This window comes from Anomalospiza imberbis, chromosome 13 (genome assembly GCF_031753505.1).
Source record: "Anomalospiza imberbis isolate Cuckoo-Finch-1a 21T00152 chromosome 13, ASM3175350v1, whole genome shotgun sequence".
Taxonomy (NCBI): Eukaryota; Metazoa; Chordata; class Aves; order Passeriformes; family Viduidae; genus Anomalospiza; species Anomalospiza imberbis.
Genome location: NC_089693.1, coordinates 8,500,956 through 8,513,829, shown reverse-complemented (window position 1 = coordinate 8,513,829; position 12,874 = coordinate 8,500,956). Strand labels below are relative to the sequence as shown.

General features: G+C 43.4%; 2 long non-coding RNA genes across 2 annotated transcripts; one reads left to right on the top strand and one right to left on the bottom strand.

Moving 5' to 3' along the window:
- The first annotated feature begins 3,099 nt into the window (after positions 1–3,099).
- On the top strand, positions 3,100–9,807 carry LOC137481842 (uncharacterized). Its single transcript, XR_011003710.1, has 2 exons — positions 3,100–5,347; positions 6,804–9,807. It is a non-coding gene; the product is annotated as an uncharacterized lncRNA (long non-coding RNA).
- On the bottom strand, positions 6,974–12,318 carry LOC137481843 (uncharacterized). The gene is made up of 2 exons (XR_011003711.1): positions 10,983–12,318; positions 6,974–8,934 (listed from the first exon to the last, which is right to left on the bottom strand). It is a non-coding gene; the product is annotated as an uncharacterized lncRNA (long non-coding RNA).
- Between the last annotated feature and the right edge of the window lie 556 nt (positions 12,319–12,874).

Genomic DNA, 12,874 nt, shown 5'->3' with positions numbered 1-12,874 from the left:
GCGCCGGCCGGGACGCGGGAGCCGCCGCCGGGCCCTTTAAGGGACCCCCCCACCCCTCCGCCGGCCGCCCCCCCTCGCGCGTGCGCGGCGGGGCCGGGGGCCATTTCGCGCCCCCTGAGGGGTCTGTGAGGGGACCCCGGCTCGGTCACCCTGGGGCCCACGCCGGCGGCACTGCCAGCCCTCGGAGCGGGGCGCGGCGGGGCCGGGGGCCATTTCGCGCCCCCTGAGGGGTCTGTGAGGGGACCCCCGGCTCGGTCACCCTGGGGCCCACGCCGGCGGCACTGCCAGCCCTCGGAGCGGGGCGCGGCGGGCCGGGCGAGGGGCTCCCCGCGGCCCCCAGCATCGCTCCTCGAATCGCCCGAGTTGTGCAGCAGTGCCAATGGAGCTGCTCCTCCGCAGTGCCCGGCGCTCCGCTCCCCGGCTGCCGGGCGAGCTGTGCGTCCCAGGCTCAGATGCTCCGGAGGATCTCTGGATTTGCCGACAGTTTCGAAAGATACCTCGGAAAACTTAAAATGGTGCAATTGCAGAAGCCTCATTTCCTTAGGAAATGAGGGTAATGGTCCGTATCCCAAATAATTCATTGAATAAATTAGCCAATTGCTTAGAGCATATGGCAGACCCCATGCATAAGTGGTACTGCATCTCCAATGCATGCTTCGACCCTGAGAGCAGAGCACAAAGATTGTGGGCAAATGATGTTTATGTGTAACATTCTGTTGGTAACACAGGCTATAACTACAGCCCTTAGTTAACGAGTATTGCATGCTTGCTGAAAAAAAAAAAGTCACATAGCCAAAATGAAAATATAAGGAAAATTTCACCTCTGCAACTGCATTTACCCTGCAATTCTTACACTTCCAACCAGTGTCCTTGAGACATGGTGAGCATGTTCACTCCTTTGTCTTGCTCTCCTATTGTTTGGCCATTACCTAAGTGCTACACCTACGAGGAACAAAATTTCAAAAACTCAGGAACCGGGGTCATTTTATAAGTTACAAACCTGAGATGCTCTTTCATTTCATTTTTGTGGAGTAACGCTTGCCACCTCCAAGAAAACTCAGTTCAAAACCTGTGTACAAAAAGTTGGTCATGTGTGATAGTCCTTTGTCTTTGGAACTGGAAAGTCAGAAATGAGCTCAGCCCCCATCCAGAGCAGTCTTTAGTTTTGCTAACAATGGGAATTTTAGAAATGCTAAAATCAGCTGGCAATAATTGTGTCTATGCTGACTGTTAAGGGAGAAAATGAAAGGGAGAAATGTGTTATCTCCATCCAGCTTGAACTTGTGGCCTCTGGCATGGAGAGGATGTCCCTCCAGAGGACAGAGAATACCCAGTTAATTACACGTGTCCCAGGCATGTCCCACTTGGAGGGTGACAGGGTCCAGATATCAGGCAGGGTAATGAAACGTGTCCCACCTACTTGATGCTGGGTTCCTTTGGGTGGCAGAGACAGCCAAGGCACCCTGTATGGGTCAGGAAATGATGAAAGGGACTCCCAACTCCACAGACTGCGATAGGAAAACACGGAATAGATAAATGAGGGACCCTGTGAAATTCCTTGAGGATGACAAACGCCCTCAAGCTCCACCTCAGCTATTACAAGAGACATTATTGATAATCTGTGGGAAGACTGATACAACCCTGAGAAAAGCCTGACTATACCCTGAGAAGTGATTTGGCTGAGGAAAGCTGCAAAGAGCCTCTGTCTAGTGCTGCCCCTACGTGTCCCTCTCCCTGCACACACACTGAACTAAGATAAGAGCTGGAATCTGGGCATCAGCACCAACTGAAACTAACGTTCCTCAGAACCCTTTAAAAGGCTGTATGACGCCCAGAGCCAGACAGCAGAAGTTGTTATATTGTGAGTAGATTGCTACTCCAAAGAACAGGCAATTAAAAGGACAGTATTTCCCATGCACCACCCTGGCCCTTCCTTAGTTCATGCTTGCAGTAATGAAATTAAAGAATTAAAGAGTCCTCTTTGAATCAAAGGGGAAGTGTTAGAAATTTGCTCCTTGAGCTAATAGGGCTGTGCAAACCACATTTACTATCAGCCTTTAAGTAATTTTTGATGGACCAAGAAAGATGCCTCAGGCGAGCAGGGAAGTTCTTCAAATAGCTACCAAAAAGGCAAATAAACAGACCACACTGTAGTTGGTTATGTCTTGATTATTTCCATGTCCTGGAGCCTCACCATGCCTGTTGCAGGGGCAGAGCACTCCACACCACACTTCCTTTTCCTGAACACTGGATAGACAAAAGAATAGGCCAGAAGACAGTGAGACTGAGGCCAAAGAAGACACCTGGCAGCAGCTCTGTGAAGATTATGTATCCTGAACATCAGCTATGCCTGACTTCCTGCTGTGAGGCTGTTACAGCTGGATAAACACTCCTCATACCTGCACACCTGCAACTATCGTCTGCTTCAGGACTGGTTACAAACACCAGACTCAGACTAGGAAGTTCCTCAAAGCATTTTTTCCTATTTCCTGGACAAATTACTGCTCTTGTAATTTAGTAACTGTGTATTCCAGGCCTGTTCTAGGATATGTTAAAGCAGTACCTGACAAGCAATGTCTCTGTCAGCTCAAACACACTGAAATTTACCAAACTCAGGTGCAGGGCAAATAATGAAGCACTATTAATGAGCACATGTGGCTGTGTTCTCATCAGCCATGTCACTGTAAAGTTCTTTGCAGTTTCTGGAAAAAGGTGTGCTTGAAGGAAGTATTTAAAATAGAAAAATTAATTTGCTTTGGGAATGGAAGACCATCCCAAACACAAGAGAACCAAATGTGGCGGGAGCGGGTGTGTCTGGAAAAGAATGAATAGGCAACAGAGGGTGGCATGAAGAACTTAGTGGAGACATACCACTCTGGTGCTAGTGAGAGACTCATAGAATCAGAGTAATTTAGGCTGGAAAAGACCTTTAAGATCACAAAGTCCAACCATTAACCCGGGACTGCCAAGTCCCTCCCTAAAACATGTCCCTTAATGCCATGTCTACACATCTACTAAATACCTGCAAGGATTTACCTGAACCACTCCCCTGGGCAGTCTGTCCCAGTGCTTGACAACCCAATCCCAGTGAAGAATTTTTTTTAATATCCAATTTGAGCCTCTCCGGGTGCAACTTGAGGCCATTTCCTCATCCTATCACTTGTTAGTTGAAAGAGGCCAACTCCCAGGCAGCTACAACCTCCTGTCAGATAGCTGTAGAGAACAATAAGGTCTCTCCTGAGCCTCCTTTTCTCCAGGCTCTGGTCTCCGTATAGCCAAAACTTGAAGATGTAACGCCTAAATTAATCACCCAGGGTAAGCAAGATAAATACAGCCTTTGGTAGATGGCCCATACTTATGTTTTTTCTGTTGGGTGTATTCTTCCCTACGCTGTGCCAGCAGAAAGAACTTGGATTACTTATTTCTCTTTCTGCACCTGAGCGAGACTGTAGCAATTTTCTGCCACATAAACCCATGTAGCATTTAACTTACAGGTCTATATGGACAAAAATGTATCAATTGCTTTACCAGAATGAATAAAAAAAAGGTAAAAATAGAAAACTCATGGAGCTTGAATGATCAATTTCTTCAGAAATATGAGTCTAAGACAAATGACACTCTTCAGGGTTTAAAATAGCTTTCTTCTAGGTTTGCAGGGTTTTAGTCAACACTCAGCTATCCTCAGATTTGCTGTGAATACAGTATGAGAAGAATGTGGAAAAGGAAAACAAAGATGTACAAGTATCAAAACTTATGGGAGGGATGGTGGGGGAAGGGAGAAGTGGCAGCTATGTGATAATATACAATGAGGGTTTAGAGTCTTGATTTGCAGTGACTGCACTTTATGCCTGTCACTGGCAAACTGACATTTTAAAGATATGTTCTTGACTGCTTTTTCATGTCAGTATCTTTGTTCAGGCTATATCTAGGCTGATGAAAGGAATTTCAATTAAGGATGAAATCTTTTCCATGCTGTATTGAAATGCACAGGGTGGGAGCAGAGGGAGAATGGAGCAATGAAAGCTCTATAGAGAGTTCTTTAAGGCATCTTGCTGACACAGGACAAGATAGTTTAGGAATGCCTGGGGCAGTGCACTCTGTAGTGGTTTACTGTGCCTTTACAAAGAAACAGTGTGCATTCACCTTAGTGCCTACTGCCTGAGGCCATATATCATTCAAACAGGGCACTAAGGGTTTAATAAATCCCAATCTAGTTTAGTCCTCAAGGGAAGAGCAGTCTGGAGTCATTCAGGAGTGGCAGGGAGGGTGGCCACATAATGTGGCAGGAAAAGGCTGATTTTCACCCTCTGTATGTAAGCAGTATCCTGGGAAATGAAAGGGGTTATAAATCTGCATAGTGAAAGCCTTAGGGAAAAGAAGTGTGAAAAACAGTAAGACGTGGATATGAAGACAGTTCATGAGAGACAAAGAAAGACAATAAAAAACTGAGAGCAGGGAAAAAAAATAGAATACTAATTGTATGAAACCACATCAAACCCACTTTATCCACCTACTGTGCAATCACCTAATATTTGGGGTGAAATACAAACTAGCTCCCACTGAGCACTTTCATGGAGATGTATTTCTCCTTGCATGTTTGTCCTTGTCCACCATTTTTCCAGCCTATGTCATGGTGAGAATTTTTAGTTTGCTGATATATCCAGAATGCTCACCCAGCCCTTCCAGCTGGACTCCAGCTGTCATGGTGACTTTCAGAGAGCAGCTGATCCACACTCCACTCCTACCCGTGCATTCAGAGTGGGTGTAACAAGTGCATTCCAAAGGCTCCTTAGGACCTCAACATGTACCTGTCAGTGGTGCCTTCATTCAGGTCTGAATCTGGGCATTGAGGCATTACTGCTCAACAAAATCTGGACAGAGGCAGAGCTCTGTGTCACTGTGGCCAGACCCATAATCAAGCTACCAATTAAAAGTCAATTTGTGTATGTCTACAGCATTACAGAGTCATTAATGTGACTGAAGCATAGACATACATTTCATTCACTACAATAATTCAGCTGTTAAGATGATCTGATTTATCAGCAAGAGCCGGAATGGCTGTTCACATGGTTTACCCGTGTCCAGTTATTCAGGGCTGAGGCTGTCATATATGAAATCCTGATCTGAGCATTTGCATACAACTGCCAAATCCCATGTATGTTACAGGAACTGAAGTGAAAAACTGCAAAATTCTCCTGCAATAATGTGGGAGCTCTGATGGTGTATCACACTGTTCCCTGAAAAAAATTTAAAACTAGACCAATTGGTTTTTGTGTTTCCCCACTTTCCAGAAATCGTCAGAAAACATATGCTTCATTTCATCATAAACCTCCAAGGCATTTTCAAGGTCAGTGGAGATGGAGTTCAGGCTCACATTAATGAGTACTGGTCATGTAATTAAAATAGAAAAACATATTTTGGCTTCTGCATGCTACTGTGCGTCAGAAATCAGCAATGCTTTCTTGAAGCATGTAGACTCTTCCAACTGCATGTTAATCTTCACATCCAAAGCCTGAACCATATTCTTCAGCTGGAATAAACCCATGATAATCAGCCAGAATTTAATTTTTAAAAACCACAAGCACAGAAAGGCCAATGGTGATTATTTAAAATCTGTGGAGATCTATAATTTTTTTTTCTTTTTGACATCACTTAAATTTGGTTTTCTGAAATCATACCAAGCAAAAACACCGTTAGTCTGAGACCATTCCTCGACTTCCTGAGAGATGTAAATTTGAAAAGTAGGTCACATGTTTTTACCTGAAACATGCATTTGAGACTGAAAACCAGACAGCCCAACTCTTAAGCATTACCTACTCCTCTCTTCCTTCTCTTTAAGCCCTTATCTCCCCAGTTCTCCCCAGAAATCCTGGATAAAGCCTGTTGTTCTGTTAACATGCTTTTATCAGTTCATGAGGAAGCAGAAAACTGAAAAAAACCTGTGAAATGTATTCCCTCTTTGGTGGTGCTGCTGGGGGTTACTTTACCAGTCACTAGATGCTGGTGACACTTTCTGCCTTCTATGGCAACAACAGCAAAGCATCAAGAACTGCTGCCTGTCCCAAGCGTGATCTTTGATTTTGTGGCACTCATCTGGAATTCTCCACCCTGATGTTCTGAAAGCAAATAGAGAAAACTTTGAACAGATATCCTGTCACAGTGATCTGGAGCGAAGAGGTGAAGTGACCAAAACTGCTGCAGTAAACCAGCGTACACTCCACATGCAGCACTGGCTGAGTGGATTGGGCACGCACGGCCAGTGGAAGAAGCAGGGTTAGAGACAGATGAGCAGAGATGCTCCTCTCTGTGAAAAGAGTGGTAGGAGGCAGCAGAAATGACACATTCTGGCTTCAGTGCTCACCAACTGCCTACAACTATTACCATTATTTAAAACCAAATATTTTTCCTTTTAGCTCGAGGACAAATTCTGAGAAGAGAAGAAGGGGAGACAGTGAGCTGAGAGTCCTCTGTGCTGTCTCAGAGTCATTTTGTGGGCAAACTCAATTCCTCCACATTGCCTTTTAGTCACTGTGGTTTCAAAAGGTCAGATCCTGATGTTCATTGTCTAGGGGATATTTCCTAGAGAAGTCTTCTATGTTTGGTCCCTAATGTCTAAAAAAGCAGTACAACTACATTCAACATTCCCACAATCAACCTTAAGAATAATTTATTTTCCTCTTTACTGCAGTTATTTACATATTTGCCTCTATTCTGTACTTTCTTCAGATTATTGCATACAGTAAAGTATACTACTTTTTCATTCTTCAGTTTCAGAGTCATTCTTGTTCTTAATCTCTCTCAAGCTGACCCACAACTATTCTCAAATGCTGCAGGCTGGATATGGTACCCAACTGTGGCCTTACTCATGGTGAGTAGAATAGTAGGATGAGCTCCTAGCTTGTAGACTGCACTTTCATTGATCTACCCCAGTATGATGTTTGCTTTTTTTTTTTTTTTTTTTTTTTTTTTTGCATTTTCTAAGTAAGAGCTGCATGACACTGCTGGTTCCCATTGAGCCTGCAGTTCTCTCTCCCATACCTTTCCAGCTAACTCCTTCTTGCTCTGTTGGCTCTTTCCTCCATTTCTTTGCAATTGATTATTCCTACCAACACACAGACCATGGCAGTTGTCCTTATCAGGTTGCAGTTACCCACTTCTAACACAGTCAACACACTCAGCACCTGCAGAGCTGCAAACAAACAGCGCTGAGCACAGAGTCTTGGTCAGGTCAGCCCAGCCTTTTTAGGAAGCACTTAATATTCTTATTTTCACACCCCTTCTTGTCTATAGAGAACAAATGCTGCCATGGCTGTTGGCCAGCTAGGATGACTGAGAAGGTTTCCCTGGGAGCCCATTACGCTGCAACTGCTGTGGGGCAAAGTGCCAGCCTCAGCCCAACCCATATGCCATGAGCCAGCCCTCTGCTGAGCTTTGAACCATGACAGGCAGGAGCAAATCTCACATTTCTCCAAAGAGAACAAAGATTTATTTTCTTTTTGACTCACAGTACCTGAAAATAAAAAAACAAACCATAAACACTATTTACCATCGGATGAAAAAACAACTGTTTTCTCTTTTTTTGCTGAAACTGTGATGCAACATCTGCTGATATGGGGTACTTCAGGGCATATGTGCTTACTCAAAAGATAGTTTTTTCTGATGTGTATAAAGCTTTCTACAGATTTGTCCCCCATCTTCCAAAACCTCACACTGTGTTATATGTGATTATCAGCCTATACACACGTGAATGCTGCCAATACAGAACAAGTCTCGTTGTTCTTCATACTTTTGTCTGACAGGGGTGTTTAAAGAGATGTGCTGCTAATCACTTTGACTGCAGGAGTCTGGGTATGTAAGTACAAAGAGATTCATTACTTACCGGGGAAGCAGCAGCAATGAAATCCACTGCCAGTGACGTGGAGGATAGACCTAAAATGAGAATAATCCAAGCTACTGTGATAGCAGATTGATGTTAAGTAAGTAATTAGAGAAGGAAAAATGAATGGAAAAGGAAACAGATGTAAACCAGCTTAATAGTTATTTTGTATCTTCTTGCCAAATATATGTTATTATGGTTATGTTACTGCTGCTTTTAAATCTCTGCTAAACAAAACATATCAAATATGGAGAGCTATAACATTTTCCTTCAGGGCTACAACCCTGGTGGTTCTGCCAAGCTCAGCTTATTGCATGAACCTGCCAGGATGCTAAATAGTTAATGAGGAAACAACAACTACATTTATAAGAAAGAAAAAAAGGTAGATGGTCAGTTCCTTTTGGTTGAAGTATTTGGGTTTTAAGAATTAACACCAAGGCACTGATAAAATACATGGTAATTTCCTGAGGAAAGATTAGAAGCTTGTGCTGAAGATAAAACCCCCAAAGTATATGTTTCCCTGCCTGGGCTTTCATGTATTAATCCTATATGGATTGAGGGTGTAATTAGAACAATTCTGTAACAGTCACAATTTGATAAGCACCATCCTATAGCTAAGCACACATTCCTTACTCTCCCAAGACACAGGAATATCTCACTGCTTTCACTTTGTCCAGTACCAAAAGGGAGTTTGGTGCTCATGTTTGTCAGCAGGTAATAAAGACTGGATTCCACAAATGCGATAAGAGAGAATGCCTCACAATCCTCCAGAGCTGTGACCAGGCTGACAGATCTTTGTGCACTGGTTATCAAGAGATGAACTCTTCCTTCCCACAGCTCTCAGCCTGGTTCACATCAGCAAGACTTTCAGTGACTGCACTGATGACAGAGCTTCATCCTAGACCAGCCTCGTGTGGGCTCTGAAGTGATTTCTGCAGGGAAGGAACTGTCATGAGGTGGTCCAACACTGGCTCATTGCTCTGTGTATCTGCTGGTCCAACAATCTCTTTTTAGTCTGACCAAGGCCATTCTTGGCTGGAAGGACAAACATTGCAGAGCTGGAAAGCAGAGGAGGAAGGTCTGACAAGTTCAGTAAGATACAGGAAAATGTCCCTTGTGAAACGCAGCATTTTCCTCTTCCTGCACATTGGTCACTCAGGGAGAACAGAGGAAAAAAACCTTTTGTCTGAGTCATTCACACAATACTAAGAAAACTACTTGGAACTGTACTCCAGGGAGTAGCATTACACTAGGATAACGGAGTACTTGAGTGAAGTCAGGTTCTTTCATTTTACAGCAAATATTGCAACCTGAATGCTGTTGTTCATTTCCAGGCATTTTGGTGATTCAGCTAGGCAGGTGTCTGTGTTCACAAATTGCAATAACTGTCTCTATTTCAAAAGGGAAACGACTACAATGCAGTGCTTTAGTTGCACTGAAATGGGATTTTTTTTTCTTAAAGAAATTGGATGAATTTTAGCTCTGATTAAGTACTTAATCTGGTGCTTAACTTGAAACAGTTTGGTTTCCATTGACATGAATAAAATTCTCCACAACCAGCTAAGTAACCTTGCTGCTTTTCTGGACTGTGTTCTTTTAGAATTGAACAGTTCTCTTAGTAAATAGTAGTCTAAGCATAACTGTAGTCTGATTTAAAAAGAAAGAGTGTTTAAAGGGTAGATCCTCTGGCTTCTGTAATTTTTGGGTTTTTTTAAGAGAAAGCCTTCTGCCTCCCACTTTGGGCCAAAATGCAATTTTTTGAGGTATGGAATTCCACTCTCACAGTTCAAATTTCAACAGTGATGGCAACATTTGCAGTTTTGTTTGCAGTAATTTCTAACAAAAGGATTACTTCTCCCTCTTGGATACATTTGTTTCTTGTAATGCTTGATGCAGTGCATCCATTTGGCAATAAACTTCTCATTGGGGAATTACAGTCTGTTGGGTTTTTTTCTGTCTGAAGTTTCTCAAACAGAGCAAGTCCCAAGTTAAATTTATCTGAACTAACATAAAGCATGATTTGCACAGATGTTAAGGCACCAGACCCTCCTTTCCCTCACAGCACCGCCCAGGTGTTCCTCCTACAGAAACCAATCATAAGTCTGGTGAAATTGGGGTGAAAATGCAGCTTCACATGTCATCAAAAAGGCTCCTCTGTTCAGAGTGAGTTGAGGTAACCCCTTGCTGAAGCCTCAGTGTACACGATGGACGGTGACCCACTTCTCCAGCTTGGGAGGCTTGGCCAGTCTTCACAGAAATCAGTGAAACCAGGTCAATTAACCACAGTGAAAGAACTGGCCAAAGGAACAAACAGGATGGAAAAGGGATAAAGTGATAAAGGAGCTAAACACAGATTGAGCTGAAGTGTTCAGGGACCACAATTCATGTGGCCAGAGGATAAAGGTGAAGTTCAATGACAAGGTTCCCTGGATCCTCTTTTGTCCCCATCTGCGCATTCTTTAGTGTGACCCAGTTTCCCCTTGGCTGTTGGCACTGGGGAGAGCATGGTCCATTCCGATCAGGATTTTATTTCTAACCCCACTGCACTGAAAGGAGGATCCAAGTTTACACTGACAAGGTAACTGGGCCCTTGGGGTTAGATAGGGGCTCAACACCCCCTTCCTCTTCCCAGCAGCAAATAGCTCAGCAGGAAAATGGTAAAACAATTGGCTGGGCTGACAGATGTTCAGTCTGACTTCAGATGATGTAGGAAAGCCTGGATCTGCAGATGTTGATAGTTTTCTGATTGAAAATCCTCTACTGACATACAGATAGATTAAAAAAATAATTCTTTAAAAGCACAGCAAACCCTTGATTTATGTATGCACACAGAAGAGTTGTCACCAGCTTTGATACGCACTTCCTTCCCCAGAATCCCACCGACTGTGCAGGGCAGAGATGCAGCCTGTCCTCCACTGTCAGGGAAATGCTGGGATCTCATTACAGCCTCTCAGGTCGGGGCATGGGGGCATTGCCTGTCAGTCCCTTCTTCAGCACCCTGACAGGAACTGCACTGCTGAAACCCAAAGATGATTGAAATGTTAATTGCTTCCAGGACAGTGTCAGCAGCCTTGCCTGGCTGAAAGAAAAGCCCCCGGGCATTTACCTGAAGGCAGACGAGGATCCTCCTTATGCCAGGTCAAAGCAGACCAACTCCATTAATTTCAGCTGAGTTTGGGCTTTTTCCCCTGGAAGAGTGAGCGCTCAGAATCTGTTCTCAGTTCATTAGTACAGCTTAATGTGGAGAAACCAACTCTGCAAGATGGGAAGTTAGCCATGAAATACACTGTTAATACAAGTAAGGGAGCAATGACAGACATCAGAATTACTCTGCTATGCTTATGTTCTGGGAGAGGCAGAATCTCAGCAGATCATTAGCAGGGGGCAATGAAGAAGTCCTTGGGCAAAATTTTGCCATTGCTCCCAGTAATTGCCTTCAAAGCAACTGGGAGTTTTTAGGTGAAAGGTCTTGTACAACCAGAATGAGCAGTTAGTGACTGAGTTTTTCTGGCTGTAAATCAGAAGCATTGAGACCCCAAATACTCATGGTTTTGCTAATGCTAACAGAGCAACACAGACCTTCAGAGTCTGCTTACCTTCATTTTGTTTTATGTTGTACAGCCAACAGACAGATCACACTAGCTTATTCCAAAGATATATTTTCTTATACACAGATGGTATTCGAAAACAACTCTGTATATAAATTCTCCAAATACACAATGAATTAGTGATCTGATACACAATAAATTAGTTTTCTGTGCAATCCTCCCAACAGGAAGCGACGCATGTCCAGTGACTAAAACCAATATTATTACTTGCTTAAATAGAGCAATGCATCCTGTTGTTGTGAAGGATAAGCTTTGATTGAAAAGGGCTGTTTTTGCAGCTTCAAATAATTCAAAACACTTTTTTTTTTCAAAAGAGAAAAAAAAAGTAAAAGTTTTATTCACTTCTAAGCAGCAGCTTTTGGCATATTTCCTTACAGAAGACACTGTTGTGTCCGGCTATTACTCAACCACTAACATTAGAGACATTAAAGTTGCAGGAAACACAGTTCATCTTTTGCGTAGTTAGAAAGGACTTGGCTTCCCAATTACCCTGGAAACTGGACTTGCTGCTGGGCAGAAAACCACAATTCACAGTGGAAAATAATAGTTGATATATGAATATCTACCTAAAGGCTAATCAGCAAAACAAACAACACAATGACGTTGTTTGGAGGAAATTAGTCATCAGTATTCTCTAGCTTCCTTTTGTTTTAAAATCACTGCTCCTCACCAGTTTAGATAAGAATGGGTTAATACAATCTGTTGAGGATAAGAAATCAAGCTGTTTTCAAGGGCCAGGCTGTATTTTACAATTGTCTGCTGTTGACCACGTGCCTGTCGACTTCCAAGGGTCAGTGCTCCAGGCTAGTCTGTAATTCAGATGTTACTGCACATCATGTGATGCTAAGGGTCCTAGCAAGCATTACCACCATGAAAGACATGAGAAACTGAGGGTAGAGTTGGATCAAGTTGGTGCATGTTCCCAACATATCTTCAGTGGTTTCCTGCTGTATTCAATGAACACACCTTTAAAAGTTTTCTCCCAGTTCCAGCTTCATTGCACACAATTTAGGGAGGATAACCAGCTGAATAGTACAGTGACATAAACGTCTCTGGATCTGAGCTAACTGCAGTGACTTTGATTTCCAACCTAATTACACCAAGAGCACCAGTCCCTCTGCGGCCAGCTGTGTGACTTAGAGGCAATAACTCTGAAAGGGTATGTTTGCTTCCTTCTCCATTGAGAGACCATGCACACAGCATTCCAGAAACCAACTACTATAGGACATGCTTACCAAACAAACAAAAAATGCCATGAGTCCAGGACCCACTGATGTAAATGGAAGTTTTTGCTGTTCATTTCACCTTGGCCAGTGTTTTCCTGTCCCCAGTCCACAGGCAAGACAGGACAGAGACAAGTTGGTGCTTGGAGCTTCCTGGATGGTGTGAC